The sequence below is a fragment of the Protopterus annectens genome, chromosome 2.part0 (genome assembly GCF_019279795.1).
Source record: "Protopterus annectens isolate FY-2018-M chromosome 2.part0, PAN1.0, whole genome shotgun sequence".
NCBI classification, from domain to species: Eukaryota; Metazoa; Chordata; order Ceratodontiformes; family Protopteridae; genus Protopterus; species Protopterus annectens.
In genome coordinates this window covers 1,842,015,512-1,842,035,515 of record NC_056728.1, presented here as the reverse complement: position 1 = coordinate 1,842,035,515, position 20,004 = coordinate 1,842,015,512, and the positions used below count along the sequence as shown (strand labels likewise).

Sequence of the window (20,004 nt, the reverse complement as noted above, 5' to 3'; positions counted from 1 at the left end):
TCTGGAGGCTATATCAAGTTTGTAATGGGTAATAAAAGTATGTTGAGAAGCCCATGTAGCTGCTGCACAAATGGTATCTAATTGCAACCTTGTTTGAAAGGCTGTTGAGGTTGATAGTGCCCTGGTTGAATGAGCCTTAGGTCTTGAAGGAAGTTGTTTGTGTCTCAACTTGAAGACAAAGGTAATGATGGATGCTAACCATCTAGAAAGAGTTACTTTTGATACTGGAAGTCCTTTCTTTCCTTCAGCATAAGAGAGGAAGAGCTGTTCTGACTTTCTGAATTGTTTTGTCCTGTCTAGATAATACCGCAGTTGACGATGAACATCCAAGGAATGTAGTTTCTGTTCAGCCCTGTTTGAATAATTTGGGAAGAAAACAGGCAAGTCAATAGTGTAGTTCAGATTTGATTCAGAAGAAACTTTTGGTAGAAAGGAAGGATTCGTTCTGAGAGCTACCCTGTCTTTATGAAAAAACAAATAAGGGGGACGGACAGACAAGGCCTGAAGTTCCGACATCCTTCTGGCAGATGTTATAGCCACCAAAAACAGAGTTTTCCAAGAGAGAGAAGCTTGAGGGAATAAGAAGCTGCAGGCTCAAAGGGAGGGAGAATTAATGAAGTTAACACCAAATTTAGATCCCATTGTGGAGGAGGATCCTTAATGGAAGGTCTGAGCAAGAAGATGCCTTTGAGGAAAGCTTTACAGAGTTTATGGGACATATTATTGGTTTCCGAGAGCCCTACATGAAAATTGGCAATGGCCGCTAGTTGTACTCTGATAGTGGCCGACGACGACCCTGAATGAAAAAGCTCCACCAGAAAATCTAGAACTTTATGAATTGGTGCATTAAAAGGATCTAGGGACCTAGCTTCTGCCCAGAACGAAAAATGCTTCCATTTACTCGCATAAGTCTTCCTAGTATTGGACTTATGGGAGGCAAGAATGATATCATGGACAGGAAGAGAAATAAAGGGAAGCCTGGCTATGGTTGGAAGTGGAGCAACCAAGCTGTGAGGTTGAGGGACTGAAGAGACTGGTGCAGCTTGCCCGTCAGATGGGTCAAAAGGTCTGGAAATGGTTCCAGAAGCCAGGGCTGTTCCAGTAGATAACGGTGCAGGAACGTAAATCATACATGTTGATGCCAGTACGGAGCAATGAGAATCATTTTGGATCTCAATGCGGTTGCTTTCTGAATTAACTGCGGAATCAACGGAAAAGGGAGAAAAGCGTATAGAAGACCCCGAGGCCAATCGTGGACAAGAGCGTCTCTGGGGGAATGGCCTGGTAGGGGGAAGAGTGTGAAGAAGTTGAGGCACTTGCTGTTTTGAGGTGTTGTGGAAAGGTCGCAGCAAGGCTGGCCCCACTTCTGGAAAATTCTCTCTGAAACCGCCTGATTTAGAGACCACTCGTGAGGCATGAGAATTGTTCTGCTCAGTCTGTCCGCTATGACGTTGGACCTCCCGGGGATGTGCGTTGCTATCAGAAACCATTGAGGAGATCGCCCACTGCCAAAGTCTGAGTGCTTCTCGACATAGGGGGTAGGACTTTGTTCCGCCCTGCTTGTTTATGTACCACACTACAGACATATTGTCCGTTTGAACTGCTATAGTCCCTGTGGGAAGAGAGTCCTGAAGGGCTTGCAATGATAAAAGCACTGCTCTCATCTCCAGGACATTTATGCGCAGGTGGCATTCTAATTGTTGCCATGTGCCCTGGACAGTCCTGCCCTGATAGTGCCCCCCCACACCTGATCAGGGAGGCATCCGTTGTCACCGTGGCAACTGGAGGGGGAAGAACAAAGGGTCTGCCCTGAAGAAGTTGAGGGGAGACCATCCACCAGGAGAGGTGTTTTTGCAAGTTGGGGTTATCAAAATGTTGTGAGTCATTGGGAGGTGTTGAAAGGACCACTGAGAAAAAAGCATCCTCTGGAGAACTCTCATGTGGAAGCGGGTTAAGGGGAGGAGAATCGCCGCTGCCATGAGGCCTAATGTTTTCAGTACTAACTTGACTTGAATTCTGTTGGACTGAAACAGAAACGGAATATTCCGCAGTATGTCTGTCACTCTCTGAGGTGGTAATGTTGCAGACATTTCTGTGGTGTTTAACACTGCGCCTATGAAGTTTATACATTGACAAGGCGACAAGGAGAATTTTGTGAAATTTATGGAAATACCTAGTTTGTTGCAAATGCGAATGGTGTAATCCCTGGCTATGATAAGATGCTGCTTGGTGATAGCGGTAATGAGCCAGTCGTCTAAATATGGAAACACCTGGAATCCTTTTTCTCTCAGGTGAGCCGTGACCACTGCCAAACATTTGGTGAACACCCGGGGGGCTGTGGTGAGACCAAAGGGCAGGGCTCTGAATTGGTAATGACTGGCTCCCAGCCGGAAGCGGAGAAACCTCCTGGAGTGCCTGTGTATCTTTACATGATAGTACGTGTTCTGAAGGTCTAACGAGCACATCCAGTTGTCTCTGCCCAAGAAGGGCAGAATGGACTGCAATGTTACCATCCGAAATTTTGTCTTCTGCACAGACTTGTTCAGTCTGCTGAGGTCCAAAATGGGTCTCCAGTCTCATGTCTTTTTTGGTACCAAAAAGAACCTGGAGTAGATTCCGGATCCTAGCTGGTCTGCTGGGACTGCCTGGATGACTCTTTTTTCTAACAGCTTTTTTATCTCTAGCTGTGCCTGACCCCTTTGCCTGGGTGGTACGTCTGGGAGGGGTCTTGGCAGTTGGATCGGAGGGGAAATGAAGGGGATTTTGTAACCCTCGGATATGATCGACTGTACCCATCTGTCTTGAGAGAGGGATTGCCAGGCTTCTGGGTACAGAGATAATCTTCCCCCGACTGCCTCCGAAGGTGGACAGTCGGGCAGCTTCTCAGGGATGTTGAAAGGGTTGGTCAGGGAAGGATTCCCTGGAACCCTGGTTGTGTGGACCCACTCTGCCCCTGGGGCGGTGTCTATTATTGTTCCCCCTTCTGCCTCTGGGGGGAAGTTCACCACGTGCGGCAGGCGCGACTCCCTGTGGTTTGCGGAACCACATCTTTCCACCCTTCTGACCTTTAGGGTATGGTCTAGATGGTGTGGAAAAATGGTCTGCCATGGCAGAGAGAGTCTTACCATCTTGCTCGCACCTGGTGAGGGTATTATTCACCTGAGGTCCAAACAACTCTGAACCATCAAAGGGAGTGTTGGTGAAGGACGCCTTGAAGGGATCAGCAAAATTACAGAGTCACATCCAGGCGTGACGTCTTAACGCAACACCTGTGCCTGCGGCCCTACTCGCTCCATCGGCTGCATAAGAGATAAGCCGCATGGAGGAGTTGGCAATGGAATTCAGGGTAGCCAGCTGGGAGTTAATCTTGTCCTGATACCCCGCAGCAGAAGGATCCTGTATGGTTTCACCCAGTTCTTTGAGCAAATCTCTCTGAAGGTGGGTGAAATGACATAAATAGTTCAGCGACCGCATGGCAAAGGTCGCTGAAGCAAATGTCTGCTTACCGTACCTGTCCATAGTCCTGGACCCTTTATTAGGAGGATGAACAGGTACAGAAGTATCAGCTAATTCCTTCTTAGTGGCGGCTGCTAACACCATAGCATCTACCGATACACCTTTGGTCAGAAATGGTTTGTCTACCGGAGCAGAAATAAATTTAGAAGGCCTCCTAGGGGTAGGTTCCATTGATTCAGGAGCTGCCCACGCCATTCTGGCCACTACTTCCATCAGTGGGTTGAAAGGAGGGGACACCCAGGAGGTGGAAGGGCGAGACCCAAAAGCGTCAAGGTAAACCGACTCGTCCTCGGAGGGTTTGAGGGTGGACCAATTCCCCCTCTGTTTCAGGATCTCTAGGATGTCTGAAAAGGAGGCATCCTCAGAGGGGGATCTCGGGGAACCCTCTGACTCATCCAAGTCGGTGTCCGAAGTGATAGACTTGGGAGAGTCTACGTGCTTCCTCTTGCACTTTCTTTTCCTAGGGGGTTCCCCTGAAGCTTCAGGGGAGGCCTCGGACGAAGAAGAGACACCCAAAGTGGGTACCCTATGCTTTGGATCTCTGCTATCAATTGCCAGAGGATGACCAGAGACCGTAACAGGCACTGTAGAGGGAGGAGCTGAAGGAACCAACCTTGGAGCGGACACCGGATCCAGCATGCTCCTCATCACCTCAAAGGCTCCCCTATCAGGCACAGAAGAAAGTCCTGGCTCCGAGGATACCAGGACCGCTCCCGGCGCCAACAGAGAAGGCTCTGAGAATGATGTCGGGGCCGAACTAACCAGCGCCGATGCTCCGAGAGGGAGAACGGGGTCGGACAAGGGTCCGATGCCACTCGCCCCCTCGGAGCCGACAATGGAGTCTCGGCATCCGGACCTCTCCACGGACGGCACCAATGAAGAGGTCGGAGCTGACGACGCCGGGGCCGAAGGTGGTAGTATCGGCTCCGACGTGGGTAAGGTCCCGGTTCTGACAAACTCCAGCTCCGAGCTCAACTGAAGAGTCGGAGGAGGAAATGAAATTGGCACCGAGGGAGCCACAGTCTGGTGAGATGGGCTTTGGAGTATTTGGGCCAGTGCCTGAGACTTGAGGAGTCTACTGACCACCCTCTCAATGTCATGGTCGGACAGCCTGGAAGACCTAGAGGAATGAATCCTATGACTCCGCTCCGACAGTAAGGGCGATCCTGGAGCCGAACGAATGGACTCTACGGAGGGTGACCTAGAGCGCTTGCGCGCTGTTGTCAGCTCCGATACGGGTTTCGGAGCGGGCAAAGTCTTGCTCGCATCGGATCCGACTGGAGCCGATGTCGGAGCACTTTCGGTTCCGCCAGCCATCGACTCAAGAACTGGAGCCGAGGGTTTGGCGGGCTTGGACGACTTCCCCGAGCCAGACTTAGACGGGGAGTCATCAGGCTTCAATAAGCCCCTCAAAATTAGCTTATTGCGGCGCTCCTGCAGGACTCTTGAACTAAATCCGTGACAAACGGAACAAGAGTCCTGCAGGTGCAAGGGTCCCAGGCAATAAACGCAAGAAGTGTGACCGTCTGTCAGAGACATCTTCTGACAGCACGAGTCACACTTCTTGAATCCTGAGACTTTAGAGTCTTTGGACATTATAGTGGACACTAACAGTCTAACACAGTCAGCACATACAACTCACTCAAACACTCACACAAGGGGAGAAGTTAAAGGGCTGACTAGGAAAACACACACACACCCACTCAATAAGGGCAAACTATAGGGATAACTATAGAAAAAATTAAAGCCCGAAGGCCCATTTATCAATTTGACTAAAGGAGGGGGGGGGGGGGCTTAACGAAAACTGTTAAGCTTTTAAGGTTAAGATAATGAACAGATAGGGAAAACTAACCTTAAAATTTAAAAGTCCTCACAAAAAGAAAGAAATTTTTACACTGACCTGAGCTGGTAAAAAAAATGCAACCTCGCAGCGAAGCGGCAAACGAGATCTGGGGAGTTAGCGCATGGTATTGTGGGATATAGGGCTGCCTCGAGCCAGTAAAAATAGCTCTCGAGCTATATTATAGGCCGAGTCAGAGCTGAGGATCGGCTCCGAACCCATCCAGCAAGAATGAAGGCGAGAATGACAACTTAACATTGTTTGTTACTAAGATACAGTGATAAAATTAACAGTAATAGTGATTCTTTAAGTGGACTTCTGGCTTCAACCACGTCAGCACTGCAAGCTACTGAAAGGACAGCAGCCTATCTGGAAATGACTGGGGTGCATGCAATTAGACACATTTTACTTTTCCTTGACTTTTAACATATGCTGTCTATCAGGAAAAGTAAAATGACAGCACACAGAATTGCAAACTAAAAGGATTTTATCAACAATTTTTTTATTTAGAAAAAAAAAATTATCTAGTTTTCTAAAAAAAAAAAATGAACTCCGCTCCAGAAATACTTCACATCCCATGTTGAATCATGGAAGAGCTATCAAAACAGCTGAAATATTTTTTATTTATTTATTGAACTTGCAAGTGTATATGAGAAAGTGACAGATTAATCACTTAAAGAACATGGTCAGCAGGATTCAATAAACTCTGTGTAGGTTTCACGCACAGCATACACAGAGCGTTTTCATTCACCACGTGGCATAACGCCATAAATATTAATGATGTGCAGTGCACATAAGCAATTTTTCGTGGCACCAGTGTTGTTGGCCACCAAACCTGTAGACTGAGAATGTAGATCGTACCACCCAACCTGTAAGTGCAAGAAGTCCGGACAAACACTAAACTAATGGGGGGGGGCAAAGGGACAAAAATAGGAACAGATTTACTACACATGTCTGATAAACACAGAAACTAGGTAGAATAGGACTGGTGTTAGTGTGCATGTTCTGAAGGATATGAAGTTTGAAACTGAAATGCATATCATTCTGATGTCAATCTTCAGTGATATATCCCAGTAAACCACACATTTTACAAGGAACACCCCAAAAATATGATGCAAAAATTTGGACATTCTGCAAAAATCTCTAGACAATCTCACAATTTTGTTACTGTTTAGTTTTTATTTTTTAGGCCAATGTTTGCGAGATGTGCTGCTTGGCATAATCATGTTCATGTTGGCTGTGCTCACCTGGTTTGCGCGAAGAGCAGCAGCACACAAACTGGAGAAATGGACCACCCAGGTTGTAGAGAAGACACAGACAGACACAGATATAAAACGGATGTATTCAATTAATAATAATGGCTATCATACAAACACAGTAAGAGGCGATCCGTGCTACAATTAAAAGTGAGGGCTTTGCGATAACTACTAAAATAGGGCATATGATGTCACTAATCCCATGGCAGGAGGTGTTAAGTGTAGGTGTGGAATGCATGTGGTCCGGGGTTCTAGTACAGGGTGTACAAATTTTGTGTCACTGTTGTGAGATTGCAGATTATAACAATGAAGTGCAACATACAGTACTGCTTTCTCAACCTTCTTAGAACTGTAGACATGGTTCGTTTGACTAGCACAGTTACATAAGTGCCTGTATACCTAATAATCTTGAAATTGCATTGTTTACCACTGTTGCACATTGCTTACCATCATGCAAACATGGTGCCCAAGGGGTTCACCCATGTCTACTATATTTGAGCGATGGTAAGTGATGTGCAATGTTTTCAAATGTTGCAAAACCAAAATACGGGCACTCTCAGTAAGCATGAGACATCCGATAGGTTGGAAAACAGCATAAAAATGCAATTGGCAGGAAATCCTAATTATACATTGAGCTTGAGCTATGGCAAGCATGCCAGGAGTTGCTGGAGACGGTGCGTGTTTTCGGGCACAGAGGTGGAGTGTCCAGGAGTCCAACGTCTTTGTTGGATTCCTAGTTACGGAGCATGGTCCCCGTTTGCTGCATCGGGCCTATTCAGGCTAAGAAAACAAGTCTGAAGCCTGGAATAGTATTTCCAGGGTTTTAACCAGTGCTACAGGTATCCCCCACCATGGTGAGCAATGCAGACATCACTTTGATGACCTCCAGAGGAGGAAGTAGGACACCCTCGACCACTGGATGGGGGAATTTAGTGCAGGGGACAGCCCAGAGATGTGTAAGTATCAATTTCAGTGAGTAACTATAAGAGTTAAAAGTTGAATACAGTCAAGACCGGTATTCATAATGGTGTTCTGTTCTGCTCTCTTTTTTCCACAGCTGCTGCAGACTGAGCTTCAAATGTCAGGTCCCATGCCGCGCATTTGGTAAGGATGCGAAAGGCATGTGGTACATATGCATCAGAACAGTACTGTCTAAATAGTGTTATAATAATAATAATTTGTATAGTAATTTAGTAGTATTAAAAGTTAAGGACCATTTAGTTGGTATTTGATACAGTTGTATTAAACTGAGCATGCATATACCAACTGTAAAAGAAACTATCCATGCCTTAGTCTATAGCACAAAGCAATGGTGCCATATTCTCAAATAACAGTGAGCATGCATCTCTAAACTGTAAAAGGAAAGTATGCATGCAGTAGCCTGCAGGACAAAAGAATAGTACAGTATTTGAGAGTAGTCATCTGTTGTGTGTTCAAAAAACATACTTCCCAAATATATAATACAGTTAGGTTTTCATAAATATTGGAATGTAACTTCATACCTCTGTACCAGTGGCACAAATGGCCTTCTATAAACTGTAATCAGTATAAGTTGAACACGCACATGTGCAGTATACACACACATCAGGGACTGGTGGCTGTAATCTGTACTATAGTGTGCCTCTGTTATGAACTGTGTAGTCTTAAAAGTAAGGAAGAAATTTGTTAGGAGCTTGTCATGTTAAAAGTAAAGGAAACAGAATAAAGTGAAATAATTGTATCAATGCTTTGTATATCACATATAAAGTTACTTATGTTCTCCCTTTTTTCTCTCTCACCCCAACCCTTTTCACTCTTTTTTTTTAAATTTTTTTTTTCCCACAGCACAGTGGGGTAGGCCTATCCCAAGAGATCCACTTGTCCTCACTCCACCGGCTACAGCACCGCTGCCCACCATGTGTGGTGCACAACCTGGTAGCACCTCTTCTGCCACCCCTGCACTACCTGGCCCCTCAGGTAATTCTGCCCAGGAGGATAGGCCTGTGGCTCCTTCCAGGAGCAGTGGCAGAAATGGTGAGTTTATCACCCAACAAGAGCTGCTAGGGATGGTGAGTAGGACTGTGTGTCACACTATGAATCCACTCATGCTGGATGGAGCACCTGCTCTCCATCCTCATACAAAGCACTCATAGGAAAAGCAGATGTCGGATACGGCAGCCTGGGGTGCAGTGAGGTGACAGTGATGACAGTCCACTGGGTGAAGACTAGATTCTCAGCCTCAACCACCTCGATGTGTATGGGAGCTCGATTTCCCACCCTGTCCCCAACTATGGCGTTCACCCACCTCATGTGTCCTTCACAGTCCCTATCTCTTGTCTTGGCTGTCTGTAATTACTTCTTCACCTGCCTAACGTACCTCACCCAGACATTCCTATAGTCCTTCCCCAAGATTCCTCTCTCTCAAAAAAAAAAAAAAAAAAAAAAAAAAAATCGTCCCATACATAGCTCACCATGTGTTTTTATGACACACATGATTCAGTCCAATTCCCTGTACAACAGTTTGTGTTGTAGTCATCCAAATTCAGCTAAATTTGTGCATATCTGTTCATGTTCTATTCTTGAAGAAATGGATAGCTATGGTTCTTTCCTACATCCTTCCTCTACGTTCCTTCCCTCAGTTCACTTTGTTCTTCCCCCTTTTCCTGTCTTCCCCATTTCTTTTCTTTAAATAATTACTGCGAGATGGTGTGCACCAATGCAAAGCAGGGGTAAATGGTAGCAATAAAAGTAGATATATTTAAAGTATCATACAGACTTGTAAAACTACTACTTCCACCCATATTTGAACCCAGCACCATGTGCATCTAACAATGCATTAACACTTGCTGCCATAGAGTCAGTTAGCTACCAGATGTATTTAATACAGTCAATAGTAAGTGACACAGTTTAAGAAAGATTTCCCTTTGTACTCCCCTGTGCTTGCTCCCCATATTACTAATGTAGTATCTTCTTCATTAAATTTGTATGAACTGCATTGCGCGATCCCCTGTAATGTTTATAAAGCATTACTGCATGAGACTCAGTTTTATACAACAGCAGTGCGCAATGTTGTACAATGCTGCGCTAAACAATGCTACTACCAAAATACTTTAATGTATTACCTATCTAAACCATTTGCCCCAAAAAGGATGTTATCACTGCATTAATTCCTGCAGCCAGAGATTCAGTTAAGTAGAAGGTGTATACAACAGCAGTTAAGTCTGCCATCTGCTATAGAGTCACTAAAATATACCTGCTAATAAACTGAGTCTGCAGCACCACTTGTTAATGCAGTGATACATTTATTTTTGTGTTCAGATGGTACTGGGTTCGAATCTAGGTATATGCAATAGGTTCAAATAATGTTACATGCAAGTCCAAATTAAGTGTGAGAGTTGATATGGAGGCTCTAAAATATGGTTAGATGGTACTGGTTTCCAATACAACTGTATATAATACTTATAACTGGCTTTGCCGTAGCCGTGCATTAGTGCACGATGCGCACCATTTCGCAATCATGCTTTAAAGAAAAGCAATGGGTGCAGGAAGGATGAAGGAAAGAACGATAGTTATCTATTTCTTCAAGAAAGAAATATGAGCATATAAGCACAAATTTAGCTGAATTTGGACTGTCACCTCCAGAGAGAGAGGTGACCACAACACAATCTGCTGTATAGGGAATTGGACCAATTCATGTGTGTCATGAAGACATGTGTGTGAAATAGAGAGCTATATATGGGATGATTTTTTTTTATTTGAGAGAGAGAAAGGAATGTTGGTGAAGGGTTGTATGAATGTATGGGTGGGGTAAGTTGGGCAGGTGAGGAAGCAGTTGCAGACAGACAAGACAAACAAGAAAAAAAGACAAGGATGGTGAAGGACAGATGAGGTAGGCAAACACCATGGTTGGGGTGAGGGTGGGGACATCACAAACCCATAGACGTCCACTTGGGTGTCACTGCAAATCAAGTCATCATCCACTGGACTGTCATCACCTCAGTGCACTGATGGCTGCAGTGTCTGATGTCTGTGTCAACTTGTGTTATTTAATACATAACAATGATGGAGAGCAGTGTCTCCATCCAGTGTAGGTGTGCACCAACTGTGTGATGGACAATCCTACGCACTAACCCTGGCAGTTCATAGTGGGTGATAAACTCACCACTTCTCCAGGAGGGAATCACTGGCCTATCCTACAGGGCAGAACTACCTAAGGGGACCAGGTAGTGTATGGGCAGCAGAGGGGGTGCTACCAGGTCATGCAGCACATATGCTGGGCAGCGGTGCTGTAGCCGTTGGAGTGGAACCAGGAGGATCCCATGGGACAGGCCTAACCCCTCTGTGGTGTGGGGGGAAAAAATGAAAAAAGAGAAATGGGTTGGCGTGAGAGAAAAAAGGGAGAACATTAGTAACATCATATGTGACATACAAAGCACTGATACAGTTATTTGACTCTATACTATTACCTTTGCCTTTAACACTACAAACTCCTAATAAATACCTTTGTTTACTCTTATGACTACCCAGCTGCTAACAGTCCAACAAAAACTGTGGGGTACTGGATACCCCACCTTAGAGCACAGAATCTCAAAAACTCTCCAGGAAAGCCTGCCGTGCCTATCACAGATCAAAACCAATGTAGAGTGACGTTTTCTCGCAAACTGTGGGTATTGCACTTACTGGGAGTCCACACTTTCTGGTTTTGCAATATATGAAAGTGTTGAGCATTGCTTACCATCGCTCAAACACGTTGTGGGAGAGTATGCACTGCCGGGAAATGTGTTTGTGTGATGGCCAATAGTATTAACTGAATGCATCTAATGCATGCATGTGGCTGTCTGGGTCCTATCTGCTACCTGGGTGGCCCATTCATCCAGTTTATGCACTACCACTCTAAGCACAAATGATATGCACACAGCCAAAGCCATTTGTGCTAAATGGCTCATCACACAAACAGTGTCCCCCCCCAAAAAAAATATATAAAAAATGGAAAATTAGTTGAAATGCGGGAAATCACTCTATAACATACACAGCAGAAAATGTTAGTACATATGAGGTATGACTACACAGGTCCGATCCTAACTCTCACTGCAATGCACCATCAAAAAATAGGAGCCGCAAATACATGATGTAATTCATCACACAACCAATTGCAACTCAATGTACACTGATATCAAGGCATAACCTGTTATTTGTTAATGTATTCTATTTAATATATTTGGATGTAGTACACTTCGTGATCACACAAGCTGCTATAAGTATCCCTTGCAAATATACAGCTGTGTCCTACCTTTCTGTGTTTCTTGGTCATTCATCAGTTATCTGACCAGTACTCAGAGACATGCAGTGTGTAAGCCAGTCTATATCATTTACCTTAAAATGTGTGAGGATGTTAACTGGGAACACTATGACATGCAGTTGCCATAAAATTAATGGAAGGTTAGATAGCACAAATATGCATAGACTGCTGTTTTGGGGGTGGGTAGCAAAGGTGGGTTCCTGTCAAGGCACATACAAAGGTATAATGTTCTTTCGAGGAGGGGGGTGGACCCAGGCTGAGCTAATGTTATGGCACAAGCAAGGATATGTTGCTCTTGTTACTCTCCTTGTTTTGCATCCTGCCATTTTGTTCTTGTGAGAGTGGTGAAGCAGGAAACTGTTATGTGTCTCATTACTTTGGAACTTCTCTCTGTTATGATTTCCCATTACAAAAGTATGGTGCTAAACTGAGGGCATGCAGTGATCACCATTACTTTGGGGAGGTATCAATGTTGAGGCCTGAGACCTACTACTTTCTAATGGAGATATACAAGTCAAATAACTCTCTGCTGTTACATGTGACATTAATTTCTGTACACATCTCCCACCATGTAGATGCTTAATGTACAAAGTGATGAAATACAAGGACATGTCATAATATTATTATACAATCCAGTACATGTTCAAGACTTAGCTTATAAATGCAGCAGTAGCCACAGTGTTAGTTCAGGGCTAGGGTTACCACCTGTCCCACTTTGCGAGGGACAGTCCCTCTTTGGGCAGTTGTGCCCTGCAAAAAAATTGTAAAAATGGCAAATGTCCTGAGATTTTAGGGCACAATTATTCCCTATATTTTATGTAATAGGTGCATAAAACAGTTATTCTGTATCTGAAACACCTAAATGTTATACAAAACAGAATAAGCAACTAAAATGCTACAAGAATAAGCTTTTATTTAGGCAAAAAAGTGAAGTTTTGTCCTTTGTACTGGCTGTGGGTATGTTTCGGCCTGCAAAATCTGACATTTGTACAAAAAATGTCCCACTTTGGGCATTTAAAAAGGTGGCAACCCTATTCAGGGCTGACTGTGATGCAAGCAGTACACAGCCAATACATGGGGAGTTAAAAGCTGTGCCTCTGAGTTGAGGCCGGCAGAGGTCGCAGGGATCCTGTATTGTGTCCCTGTCCACCCTGTAGCACTCTACAATGTCCATGTTGTGTATGTTGTGATGTTAAATGTGGCCTAAAAACTCTTCTCTGTCTCGGCCTAGGCCTATTGGCAGAAACAGCAGCACTGTTTGCAGCATGTAGCGCATATAAATGGAGTTAAGCAGCAGCTCCTAACATTTTGTCTGTGCAGACTTTCTGTGTCTGTACTCTACTACTTTTAAAATCCACAGGAAAATCCAGCATGAAGTCTACATGGTTGCTTTATAACTTGTTGAACAGCTCCACCAGACTGGTAGATTAGCATGCAATTCAGCTGCTTATGCTGTAATTAGCATCTCTGAAACACAGCCTACACAGATGCAATCCATTAATAATAATCTACTCCACTACAAAAAAGCAAATGTGTAGCTAGCCAAGCTGGTGGTGAGGATACTTATTACATGTTCAGAAAAGCAAAATATTTCCAAAGCTATTTTTTACAGAGGAATATTGAACTCTAGCAGATATGCTGTCATTTTGTTACCTACATAATGCATATGCTGAAATGTATTAATGAATAATGTGAAGCAAAGCCTTTTACACGGTTATCTGTATGCATAAGTTAGAAGTGTGCTGATGGTATGGTCGTGTTTGTCAAGCCATTTCAGAGGTACAAATGATTAACAATACATGAAAATAATAAGTTGTGTGATACATATATACAACTGTTTCAGGGACAGGTCCTTTGAATGCATGTTTAGCACTACAGATGTGTTTTATTAGCAAAATGGTTCATATGCCTGTTCTTTTGAGTGTGGAGGTGCAAAGATAAGAATGGACTGTTCTTCTGGGGGGATCACAGTTGAGTTACTGCTATGGTATATACAAGGATATGTTGTTCTTGCTACCCTCCTTGTTTTGCATTCTGCTTATTGTTAGCATTTCACATCTGTAGTATGTTTTATGTTTTTCCAGTGGGTACTACTGACTGCCTACCTTAACTGTTTTATCTTTGTAATTATGTGATACTTAAGTGTATTATCATTCTATTGTCTCTTAGGACCGAAAATGTCACTGAGATGCAGATACCCCTTCAGTGAGGCAGAGAATGCAATAATTGTTGATGAGCTCTGTCAACATGGGTCTTTTCATCTTGGAACGGGTCGTCCCAGTATGTCAGAGAGGCTGAGACTATGGCAGCAGATCACTGCAAACATAAATGCCGTGGGCAGCAATAGCTGGACTTATCAGCAGGTGCTCGACAGGGCCACTGACATGATAACCTCTGCACAGAGGTGTGCAGCAGCTGTTACCCAAGAACAGAGGGTAACCTGGGGTGGGCCTGCTGCAGAACCACCTCTCACCCCCAATGAAGAATTCCTGGCAAATCTTCTGCAACAGGACAACTCACAGCAGAGTGGCCCAGAACATGTGAATGATGTGGGTGTCACTCCTTCTCAATTCCAGGAAAAGCTTCCAGGTAGGCTTTGTTATATGACCAGCTGAATACTGCTGTACAGTAAAACAACTGAAATAAAAGTTAGTTCTGTGTCACATTTCTTTTTGGTACAGTGATAATCTCAATTTGGAGTTGTCAGCCATGTTCTTGTTAAACTAATACTTCTTGTAGATTGACAGGAGTGCATGCAGAACCCCTGTCTTACTGTTAGATGTGATGATGTTGGCTTTACACTTTGCTTAACTTATTTCAGGACCGTCAGGAATCCAGTGACATATGCCTCCTGCAGGTGGTAAGCCAAATAAAGTTATTTCAGTACTGCAGATCAATTTCTATAAATATAATGTTTCATTTTAGGACTGTTGCATGTATTGCTGTTATTGTCTGTAATAGTGGCAGCGCTGTTAGTTGTTTAGCATATATTGCACCATGGCACTGCAGGTATTAATGTATGCCTATGTTTTTCCCTTTTCATCACAGGTGATTATGACAGTGGGAGTGTGGGCCCTGTGCCACCTGATGTCAGTGTCTCATCAGACACTGATGATGGTGGCAAAACTGAGGCAAAGTCGGGGGTGCAGAGGCTGAATCTGACACAGAAGTTGACATCCAGCCATCCCCTTCTTTTTCCCCAGATGCAGCCAGTAGGCCTAAGCCTACCCAGCTCACTGATCCCACAGATATAGGAGAGCTGGAGGGCGATGACACTCAGTAGGGAAGTGTGGCTCCTGCGGCTTCAGTGCTTGTTGAGTCTGGCCGTAGCCAAAGTGTTGGCGAGGTGCCACGCAGGAGAGTTGCTAGGGGTGCTCGGCGAGGGCCAGCTGTCCCTCCTCCACCTGGTGCAGATGTCTCTTCCCATGTCAATATATGTTTAGGGCCGTTATGGAGGCACTGGCATGTTCAGAAAGGCACTCCAGACAAATGCTCAGGGTTGTGGATGTAGCAGTCAAGCATGCATTCTTGGGTGGCGTTAGCCAGGGAACCTTGCTGGCTAGGCTTGCGTAGGCCCTTGGGCCGATAGCCTAGTACCTACCTATGAATCTATGACTGCCTCCACTGTGTTACCGATTCCCTGGATCAGATGAATGATGCACTGGAACGAGGGGTGCCTATGATGAACCAAAGGGTGTCTGTCACGAAATGAGCAGTGTCTGTGATGGAACATCTGCTGGGAGGGGAACAGTGTCATTGTGGGCACAGATCAGCCACAACATCTGCTGATAGCCAATGTGGCCATGCCCGATCATGTTCCCATAGTGGGAGTACTTCTGTTTATCCATCAGTGATTTTGCTGTCCAACCAAGACGTGGCAGGCCATGGGGTCGTGATCCTGGGCATTCCCTTGAGGGAGCATATCAAGCAGACATCTGTCACACTGAAGTAGCAGCACTCCATCTGACCTTGGGAATGGAGGTGCCAGTGAAACTTCTGGCAGAGCCAGTTCTCGTGGTCAGAGGCAACAATGATGAATTGTCACCTCTACCATGCACAGTTCACACCTGTCCCACATACCAAGACCTAGAGCTAGCACTGAGCTCGGCTGTGTTCATGCAGACTCTCACACACCACTTTCACATGGAGGGCCCCCACAGCCTGCCTGCTTCCCTTTCTCCCTCATACACACTCACTAACCATTTGTGTCAGCCTAGGCCTCCTTCTCCCCCCAGCACCCTGTGCAAGTGATGATAACTGTGCCATATCCCTGTTTTTCTCTCTTTTGGATTCAGGGATACAAAAGCTTTGTGTCTGATGCACAGGGTGCATAGCTACATTAGTGCCTAGTATATCTGCATTTGTGTTGTCAACTGATAATTGTACCTGCCAGTTATATTTGCCTTGCCAAACTATACAGTGGATAGCATCCTCATGTCAGTACTTTCTAATTTATTCTCTTGTAAGGGTTGTGAAGTCAGGAACTTCAATGTGTGTCATTACTTTATAACCTTTCTTTTTAATGTTTTCCAGTACATACGTATGGTACACATCATAAGACACGCCATCACATACAGATCTCAAGAATGCATGATAGCATTGTAGTCAAACTCATCAGAACAGTAACACAGTATAACGCTCTTTTGCATGAACCTCACCAAACACCTGCAGCAGCGGGTGAGACCTCAGAGCTTTCTCACCAAGACAATTCAGGGCCTGCAACACATTACCTACAAGGACAGACTGAAGGCCTTGTCACTGTTGTTGCTTGACTAGTCAGGCTGTAATAGGGGAGACTTTGAGAGTTCTGTTCAAGCAGCTTCATTATGTACAAACACATCACGATTGAAGCTTATTAACTTTAACTTAGGTAAACTTATATACAAATGAGCTATTCCATTCATACATACTCACTCTCTGGCTGCACTCTCAAAATCGCACTGGGTATAGCACATGCCTGCTATTTATACATGCACGTTCATCACTTGCTAACATCACACATTCTGGTCTACATACTCCCTCTTTGAGAAACAGACTATGCAATGCTGAGAATATCAGTTGACATGCAAATAGCTTTTGTAATGCTTTTATACAGAACTATGTACCTATATACAGTTATGGCCAAGTCGCTGTGTATTTCACAATAGCCTGGAAGTGCGACCAAATCGTGTGACATAAAACTGAGAATTAGACTTAGCAAATGGAACTGTCTCTGCATAATGTTCAAGTTTAGGAATATTGGAAACATCATTAGAGTTAAAATCAGAAGGTAAGACACATTCTGGAACAAGAACATTAGATTGTTCCGAGATCACAGGAACAATGCTGCCATATCAGTTCTGGTACAGGAAGAAAATGCCTGTGATTTCTCCTGTACTCCACACCCTCAGATTGTACGAAGTAGGATCTTGGCTCAGTACATATACCTGTTACTTGACCAATCCAGTTGAAAACTTTAGCTGTTTGTATCCTCACTGTTTCTCCTTTTTTAAATGGATGAAGAAATCTGCTTGATGTATCATAAATGGACTTCTGGGGAGAACGCTTCCTGAATAATTGGGCTTCGATGGTTCTGTTGTTTTTAGCTTTAGGCTTCAATAAACTGAAACTAATAGGCAGTGTACTAGTTTGCCTGGATAGAAGTCTCTGAGCAGGTGAGCCAAGTATATTGTCACAGGATATGTTTCAGAGATTAAGTAAATTCAAAAAGACATCAGTATTGTCAAGTTTTGACCTTTCAAGTAATTGCTTTGCACTCTGCACTGCACGTTTAGCTAGTCCATTTGACTGTGGATATTTTAGACTACTTGTAACATGTATAAAGTCCCATTCTCATGCAAATTTCTGAAACAACTGACTAGTAAATTGAGTACCATTGTCAGAAATAACTTTGTGTAGACTACCATGGATTGAGAAATGACATTTCAACTTAGTGATAACAGTAGTGGATGTTACATTAGGTAGTAAGTCAATCTCAAACCAGTCCAAATAAGAGTCTAACAATACTAAATAATGCTGATTGTTCCACTCGAATATGTCAGGGGCTACTGTTGACCAAGGTAGCTTAGGGACTTGACTTAGCTAAAGTGGTTCTCTTTGCAAATGAGGTTTAGTACTATTGTACACTGAACAAGTACTTTATCAATGTCTTTCACTAGTGAACGCCAAAATATTAGTTCTCTTGTCCTTCTTTTGGTAGATTTGGAACCTGGGTGACAATGCAAAATCTGGATATATTCATGTTGTAAGGAAGCAGGAGCAACAATTTTAGAATCTTCGAAAATAATGATGCCATCTTCCGTCAGCATCTCATCTCTGTAAGGAAAATAAGTTTGCAATTCAGGTGGTACACTAGATTGCTTTCGGCCATCCAACATTAATGTAGTGGTTGAGTGTTTGCAAAATTAGATCAGTCTTTGTATGATCTCTCAGCTCACCAAGACTAGTGGTAGAAAAATTACACACTTCCATTACGTCAAAGTCAAAACTGTTGGCATCAAGCTATTCCGTTGTATTTCTGGGTGATCTGGATAAGGTATCAGCCAGATTAAGAAGTTTGCCTTTTGTATAGACCATTTTGAAGTTGTACTTTTTTAATTTGAATATCGTTCTTTGTAATCTCACTGGAGTGAAATGCATAGGCTGTTATAGAACAGTAACTAGAGGTTGGTGAGCAGTTTCAATCAGAATAGCTTGACCATAGATACAATCATGAAACTTTGAACATGCAAATACTATTGCCTAAAGTTCTTTCTCAATTTGAGCATATTGCATCTCAGTTTGGGTAAGTGTTCTAGATGCACAGGCTACTTGTCTGCCTTCTTGAAGAATAACTGCGCCAAAACCAAATTTTAAAGCATCACAGGAAAGAATGACTGGGTTATTGACATCATAATATCTTAATTTAGGTGGGGTGGCAATTTTCTGCTTAAGGTCTTCAAATGCCTTCTGCTGCTGTTCCAACCAAGACCATGTAACATACGTGTTAGCTTTCTTAAACGTGCTGTCAACTCACTGAAGTCTGGTATAAATAAATGACCTACATATGTAACTTCTGGTAGTCTGAATTTGCACTTTAGAGGATTGAGTTTTAAGTTCACTTCACATGCTCTGTCTAGAACTCTCAAGGTTTCTTTCATGCACTGCTTCACCATTGCCTCCAATCAGTAAATTATCTACTATTACAGCACAGGGATAACCTGAAAAGATTTGCTGCGTTGCACGCTGGAAAACTTCACTTGCAGAATTTATTCCAAATGGCATCCTCAGAAATCTGTATCTGCCATATGGGGTACCAAAAGTGGTCAGTAATGAGGATTGTGATCAAGCATCACTTGCCAAAATGAACATTTTACATCCAAGACAGATAAAAACAGTAGCATTCGGTATTAGGGCTGCAACTTCTTTGACTGTACACATTGGATGATGCGGTCTCTTTAATGCTTTGTTCAAATCTCTTAGGTCAATACATATTCTGATTTCATCTGAGCCTTTCTTGTGGGCTGCTACCATGGACGACACCCATTCAGCTACTTCTGTAACTGGACAAATTACACCTTTCTGTACCATTTTATCCAACAGAGCTTTGCCTTTATCTTGCATAGCTACTGGAACTTTTCTTGCTGGTCTGACCACTGGACTGACCCCTGGGCCTAACCTCATAGAATACACAACTGGAAGTTTGCCCAACCTGTCATCGAAAATATCAGCATACTCTGAGAAAATGGCTTCAGGAAAATTGGAACTAGGATATGCGCTTATATGATGAACTTCTTTGGTAAAAGAAAGCAGATTCATTCTCAAACTGTCTCTGAGACCCAATAATGACTGCACAGGTCTTCAAACTACATAGAATAACAAGCTGTAACAGTTCTTAGCCAAATAACATGAAAGCACTACTGAGCCTTTGGTTTGAATTTCTTCACCTCCATAAGCAACATTTCACACTACTAGCCACATAGAGTTGTTCATTAGTTCTCACTCTAGCAAATGTGCCTGCGGACATAACAGTACACTTTGAACCAGTATCTACTTTAAGGTCAGTGGATTTACCATTGGTCTGGACAGTAGAAAACACTTTGTTCTTTGCCAACAAATTCACTGCATCAACCTTT

At 43.7% G+C, this 20,004-nt stretch overlaps 1 protein-coding gene across 1 annotated transcript in view; it reads right to left on the bottom strand.

Annotated features, from left to right (window-relative positions):
* LOC122793657 (E3 ubiquitin-protein ligase TRIM35-like) overlaps positions 1–20,004 on the bottom strand; it is a 794,207-nt gene that overhangs the window by 1,060 nt on the left and 773,143 nt on the right. The window lies entirely within an intron of this gene.